Below are 6,648 nucleotides of genomic sequence, written 5' to 3'. Positions count from 1 at the left end.
GTCTACTTGATCTCAATGGGACCACTCTTTCTCCCTCTTCCCAACTGTTTCCTCTCTCCTATTTATTTTATACCTTAAAATGATGGAGCAGGAAGTCCCTCAGTGATGCTTTACATGGGCAGGTGAGCAAAGGGGCACATGTGCCTCAAGAGAAGAGCTGTCAGTGTGGTCAAGATATGCTATGTTGGTCAAATCCCATTCTCCTCTACCAATTCTTGTTTTTTATAATTTTATTTTATTTTTACTTTTTAAAAAAGAAAACAAGCTATCCTTTTCCATTATACATACTGTAAGACTTTAAGACAATCCTGAAGCCATTTTTGACAATTCTAAATCCTCTCAGCCTCTGTGCCATAGTGCTTCTCCTCCTCCCCTGGGAACCAAGGACCTAACAGCTACACTCGCACGTACTCAGTTCCTGAACAATTACCCATATACGTATGTTTTGGTTCGGTCCCCTGGGAAACGGGGTCAAAATGACCTCTTACCTCATCTGATCTGGCAACAGCTCTCCAGTCAATTACTGGTAATAGCCCTTTCGAATAAGCCAATCAGAATAGTCAAAGAACAACCCCCCTTGCTTCTGTGGCCCCTTTAAAAGTAGACTGTATCAGCTATTCTAGGTCCCTTGGCTTCCCGAATGCTGGGGGACCCTGTCATGACAGAATTAATAAAATCCTCATGTTTTTGCATTGGTTGTGGTGTGTTAGATGGTCTCTGGGGGAGACTCCTCCTCGGTGTTTGGACGCTAGCGTCCAACATTTGGTTCCCTGACCGGGAATCGAGTCGCTCCCAGACACACTCTAGACCCAGTTGGAGGTATAAAGAAAGGAGCTCATTTATATGCCTGTCTGTTTGTGTATTGTGTTTCTGTTTCAGTGTAATTGTGAATTAGTAATCTAAGAATTGTACTTGCGCAGGGTCTGTATTGAAACGGGGCTAAGGGAGGAGGCAGACGTGTCCTGAGATCCCTTGCCCTAGCCCTGAAAGACGTTTCATGGGCATTTATGGGAGGAAGGGGCGACCAGGTCGCCCTAATCTCCAGGGTAGATGTGATCCTCCATCTGTATTTTTGGATCTGTTGCTGCGCGGCTTCTGATTTTGAGTCTATGTCTGTCTTTTTGTTCTTGTGTATTTTCAGTTCTACACCAGACTGGTGGTGAGAGAACCAGCTTCTGGTTTTAAGTTTATGTCTGTCTCTTTGTATTTTTTGTTTTTTGTATGTTGGTTTGTCTTTGTTAAAATCCACCTGCAGGAATTCAGACCCTGGCACTGGCCCCCTGGCCATTGTCAGTTTCCCTGATTCCGAAAGCAGCCCCACTGCTGGAGGAGGTGATGGCTGCCCCTCCCCAAGCCCTTTGTCTTCTCTCTTTCCTGTACAGGAGCAAAAGAAACCCAGAATCCAGGCACCTCTGGTTCTTCCTGATATCCAGCGGAGCATGACAGACTTCTCCCTCCTCCTCCCCCAGAGGAAGCACTTCGTTCCTGAGGAGCCCCGCTGGTCTGGCCCTAGCCCTGAAAACTTCAGTACTCAGCATCTAAGCTGGGACAGGGGAAGGATGAGAGTGATTTACCAAACATTTCCCCTTCGCTCGGTAGCAGGCCAATTACAATACTGCCTTTTTCTGCTTCTAATCTTTACTTACAACCCTTCCTTTTCTCGGGACCCTCAGGCCATGACCGGGCTTATAGAATATGTTCTGGTTATTCATCAACCCACTTGGAATGATTGCCAGCAGCTCTTACAGGTGCTCCTAACCACAGAGGAAAAAAAAATGTCCCAGGAGCTGACAGCAGGCCAACCCAATCACCGGACAAGATAGAGGATGGGACTCAATTCTCCAACTGGTAGGGAGCAGCTCCATCTTTATTGCCAGGGTCCAGTTGGCGGGAGGAGGGGTTGCAAAGCACCCCACTAATTTGCTAATTTGGCTAAGGTAAGAGCAATAGTACAAAGGTCTGATAGTACTCCTGCAGGATTTTTAGAAAGACTATTGGAGGGGTACAAGATGTACACCCATTTTGATCCCACGGCAGCAGATCACCAAGCCAATGTAATGATGTCTTTTATAGTCCAGTCAGCATCAGACAGCAAGTTGCAGAGAATGGAGGGACTGCAGAGATGCTCCCTCCAGTACTTAGTAAAGGAAAAAAATTAGACAGATAGGGAGGCAACAGAAGATGACAGCTGCAGAGACTGCACACCTCAGACAGAGCAGCCCCTGAATGGCCGAAGGCAGACTTCAATGAGGAGTGGCCCTACAGGACTTTGGGCTCGAGACACTTCCCAAAGCAGCTGCTGAGCAGAAGCAGGTCGGAGAATGGCCGCGCCGAGCACAGCCGGCTACTGAAGCGGCACCCTGCCCACCTAAGAGGCCAACGCAGCAGCCACAGTGATAGTACTGAAATCCCCCCCCCTTGCTTACGCTGTGCACCCAGGTGTTCGATTCTGGGGTGTACGGAGAAAAAAGGGGAGGGGTTCCCCCTCACTATGTCTAAAGCATTTGACTACGGACACAAGAACTACTGATTATTCCTGAGTGTCCCATGCTTTTATTAGAAAAAGACCTGTTGAAGACTTTGACTTCCCCTACTGTTCTCCAGGGCTGTAAAGAAAAGCAGGCTGCTCTCTGCCTTCGCCATGCCCACCTCGCTGAGGAAGGCTTTGCAGCCACTGCCGGCTGAATCCTCCCAGCTGCCTTGGTCACAGCCCAAGCCTGGGAACTCTGCTTACAGCCACCTGCCCCCACAGGCAGCAACTAACTGAAATGAAGAGGGGTCCTGGAGATGCTGGAGCCCAATTCCAAACAGCCTTCCTGAGCTGCTTGCAAGTTTCACAGAGCCCAGCTCCCAGACCGCAGCTGTGGGAAGCTTGGGGTACTGCAATGCCCAAGCAGAGCCAGTTTTAGTGGCGTGTGCCGGTAGGATTTGCTGAAGAAGACAGGGCAGCAATGGTGAATGAGTTGAGCAGCCTACTTAAAGGGACATCGGCCGGAAGGCAGAGAAGCTTTTTCTTACCAGGACTAAGAAGATCAAAGAAGAAATCTTCTCGAGGTTTGGCCTGCTCAAGGTAATCGAGGTTGATGGTAAAACTGCCGTGTTGCTCAGAAAAGTCAGGGTATAGGTAAGACTGGGAAAATTACATTGTGCATAAAGACCCCAGAGTTCAGGACAGGTAAAAAGGATAAAGACCCTTACCAAATTAGCCTTTGGAGTCTGGCACTAGAGACTGGGTACAGCTCCTTCCCCTAGCCCTGTTCTGTGTACGAAACACCCCGTCTCAGCTTGGACTAACCCCCTATGAGATCCAATATGGGGGACCCCCTCTTAGTTTCCTAAGGCCCCTCATGACCCATTTGCTCACAAACCCCATCTGCAGGCACAGTTGAAGACTCTCCAGATCTCCGAGCCCAGGCATAGAGACCCCTGGCCACCCTGACACCTGGAAATCTTGCATTCGTTCCAGAATTGATGCCTGGGGTATATCCGGAGGGACATGAGAAAAGCTGCAGCACCCCAGAGCCAGAACAGCAGCTGCCCGCTCATACCTGCAGTCCAGGCTTCCTCAAGCCCTTGCTTTGATACCCCTGCCCTCACCCCTGATTTCTGTCAACTAGTAGCAGGGCTAGCCTCCTGGGATATCCGAGATGCATATCCCCCACAGCTGCCCCTTGAGGCTGGCAGATTTTCCCCTGGAGAAAATATTTGGACGCGGGGGTTCAGACATCTCCCCCACTTGTCTCCCAGGGGCAAGAGGCAGGACTGTCTCCATGGGTGTCGGGAAGGACTTGGGACATAAAATGGTATTTATCTGACCAGAGCCTGCTGCTGCAGGCCAGACTAGACTTTCCCTAAAGGGGCCCTAGCTATCCCTGCTGCTGCCCGCTGGACTAAGCTACTCTCCCTGCTTCTCTGCTGGCACCTCCCAAAACCAGCCCAGGCACCCGGAAATCTCACACCCGTTCCAGGTTGGTGATTCTGTGTATGTTCGGAGACACCAGTCCCAGAACCTTGAACCTCGCTGAAAAGGACCCTACACCTACTGCCTTCAATGTGTACGGTATTGCAGCCTGGATCCGTGCGTCTCACGTCAAGCCTGCACCTCCACAGTACGACCCAGGACCTTCCAAGTGAAAGTTTCAGCATACCCCAAATCCTCTCAAGGAGGCCTGATTCTGCCAGGCTTGCTGATCTTTGCCCTGATGTTTAATCTGGACCCTGACTAACTTTGAGACTGGGCAAGCCTTAAGGCTAGCCGCTGGAGTTCATCCCCTGAATACCTGGTTCCCCCAGCTAACTTTTGACCTGTGTTTAGCAAATTACTCTTGGGAGGATACTGAACAAACCCCTGGAAACTTTTATCCTGTTTGCAAATATTCTGAATGATATATTTGTCCGGGGGAAAAGGCAATATGGGGGGGCCTAAAATATTTTATTGTGCTGCCTGGGGATATAAAAGCAATGTTAATGTCTTTTGGTTGAGGGTTAACAAAAAGGACTTAGTCTCTTTCACCCGTACCACACCAGAAAAAAAAAAATCTAAAATCACAATCACTTTCACTGAGAAAAAAAAAAAAGAAAAAAAAAAAAGCTAACCAGTTAACAGGCAATACTTGGTGTTTATGTTTTTATGATCCAAGAAGGAAAAACATAGGGATTCTTCTCACCCTGTGAGTTGTTGTAACACCTCCAATGACCATAGTATTAGGGCCCAACCCGATGTTACCTGACCAGGGCCAGCTAGCCCCTGCTGAGGTAGCCCCCCTTTCCAGGGCCCTGGGCTCCACTCCTAGTCCTAAAAACCCTTCTGCAACTCCTGCTTCACTGCTGGCAAGCTCTAATACAGGCCAGTGACTGTTTAATCTGATAGTGGGAGCCTTTTCTTTGCTAAATAGTACTGACCCCAGCTTGACACAATCTTGTTGGATATGCTTGTCAGCAGGACCTCCCTAATATGAGGAAATAGACTCATCTGACAGTTTATTGATCTATGATGGGTCTACAACACTGGTTTGTTAATCTCTGTGTACAGATCCAATTGGTCCTCCAAATTTACTAATATTTGACGAAATAAGAGGAGGGAATGTAAGACTTTAAGACAATCCTGAAGCCATTTTTGACAATTCTAAATCCTCTCAGCCTCTGTGCCATAGTGCTTCTCCTCCTCCCCTGGGAACCAAGGACCTAACAGCTACACTCGCACGTACTCAGTTCCTGAACAATTACCCATATACGTATGTTTTGGTTCGGTCCCCTGGGAAACGGGGTCAAAATGACCTCTTACCTCATCTGATCTGGCAACAGCTCTCCAGTCAATTACTGGTAATAGCCCTTTCGAATAAGCCAATCAGAATAGTCAAAGAACAACCCCCCTTGCTTCTGTGGCCCCTTTAAAAGTAGACTGTATCAGCTATTCTAGGTCCCTTGGCTTCCCGAATGCTGGGGGACCCTGTCATGACAGAATTAATAAAATCCTCATGCTTTTGCATCGGTTGTGGTGTGTTAGATGGTCTCTGGGGGCGACTCCTTCTCGGTGTTTGGACGCTAGAGTCCAACAATACCAATCCAAGTTCATACTCACTCCCCTCCTCCTGTTCCTTCCACTTACACCCAACCCCAGCCCCATCCACTCCACAGAGAGGGAAAGGTACATTGTTTGGGGAAGATCCAAGACCATCCGTAATATATCTATGCTGAGCAAAGTATCCATTCAAAAAGAATAGGTTCTCAAAAAAGCCAGTAAATTCAGTAGAGATAAATTTTGGTGCCACTGCCAGTTGCCCCTCAGTCTGCCCCAGCCATGCAACTGTCAACCACATTGAGAGGGAATAGTGTGGACCTATGTTTGTTCCTTCCCTGTAAGGTTGGATTTGGTGAGATCCCATTAACTCAGGTACCCAAGAGTACACCATTCAGTGGGTTTACCTATCAGGGTCTGGACCTCTTTGCTCATATTCTCACTCCTCCCACTCTTCAGTCCAGTGCTCCGATGCAGCTCTCTGCCTCTTTTTCCATCAGCTGCTGGATGAGGTTTCTATGGTGATATTTAAGATACTCATCAGTTTGACTACAGAGCAAGGTCGGTTCCATTCTCTCCTCTTTTGCTTAGGGTCTCAGTTGGGGTTGTCCTTGTGGAGTCCTAGGAATTTCTGTAGAGCCAGGTTTTTCGCTAGTTTGGTAATGGTTTCTTTAATAAAGGTATCACTTTCCTTGTTCTCATCTACATCTTGACTATCACATTCTCTCAAGTTCACCTTCCCTTCCCCTTCTCTCTTCCTCTTCCGTTTCTACCTTCCCTCCTCCCCACCATGCTCCCAATTTTTTCAGGCAATCTTGTCTATTTTGACTTTTTNATATATTTAGGGTTAACCTTGTTATTTAGCTTCTCTAGGATCATGAACTATAGGTTCAACATCCTTTGTTTATAGGTCATATCCACTTATGAGTGAGTAAATACCATATTCATCTTTTTGGGTGTGGGTTACCTCACTCAGGATGTTTTTTTCTAGTTCCATCCATTGCATGAAAAATTCAAGATGTCATTGTTTTATACAACTGAGTAACATTCTAATGCGGAAATGTGCCACATTTTCTTTATCCATTCTTTGGTCGAAAGGCATCTAGGTTGTTTCCAGGTTCTGGCTACTA

The 6,648-nt window shown here is 47.6% G+C and overlaps 1 long non-coding RNA gene across 1 annotated transcript; it reads left to right on the top strand.

Moving 5' to 3' along the window:
- Positions 1–293: 293 nt before the first annotated feature.
- On the top strand, positions 294–5,488 carry LOC126515081 (uncharacterized). The gene is made up of 2 exons (XR_007595741.1): positions 294–1,848; positions 2,074–5,488. It is a non-coding gene; the product is annotated as an uncharacterized lncRNA (long non-coding RNA).
- Positions 5,489–6,648: the final 1,160 nt, after the last annotated feature.

This window comes from Alexandromys fortis, unplaced genomic scaffold (genome assembly GCF_014885135.2).
Source record: "Alexandromys fortis isolate MF-2015 unplaced genomic scaffold, M_Fortis_MF-2015_v1.1 scaffold_133, whole genome shotgun sequence".
NCBI classification, from domain to species: Eukaryota; Metazoa; Chordata; class Mammalia; order Rodentia; family Cricetidae; genus Alexandromys; species Alexandromys fortis.
The sequence above is the reverse complement of the archived record's forward strand: the minus strand, read 5'-3'. Positions and strand labels throughout refer to the sequence as shown.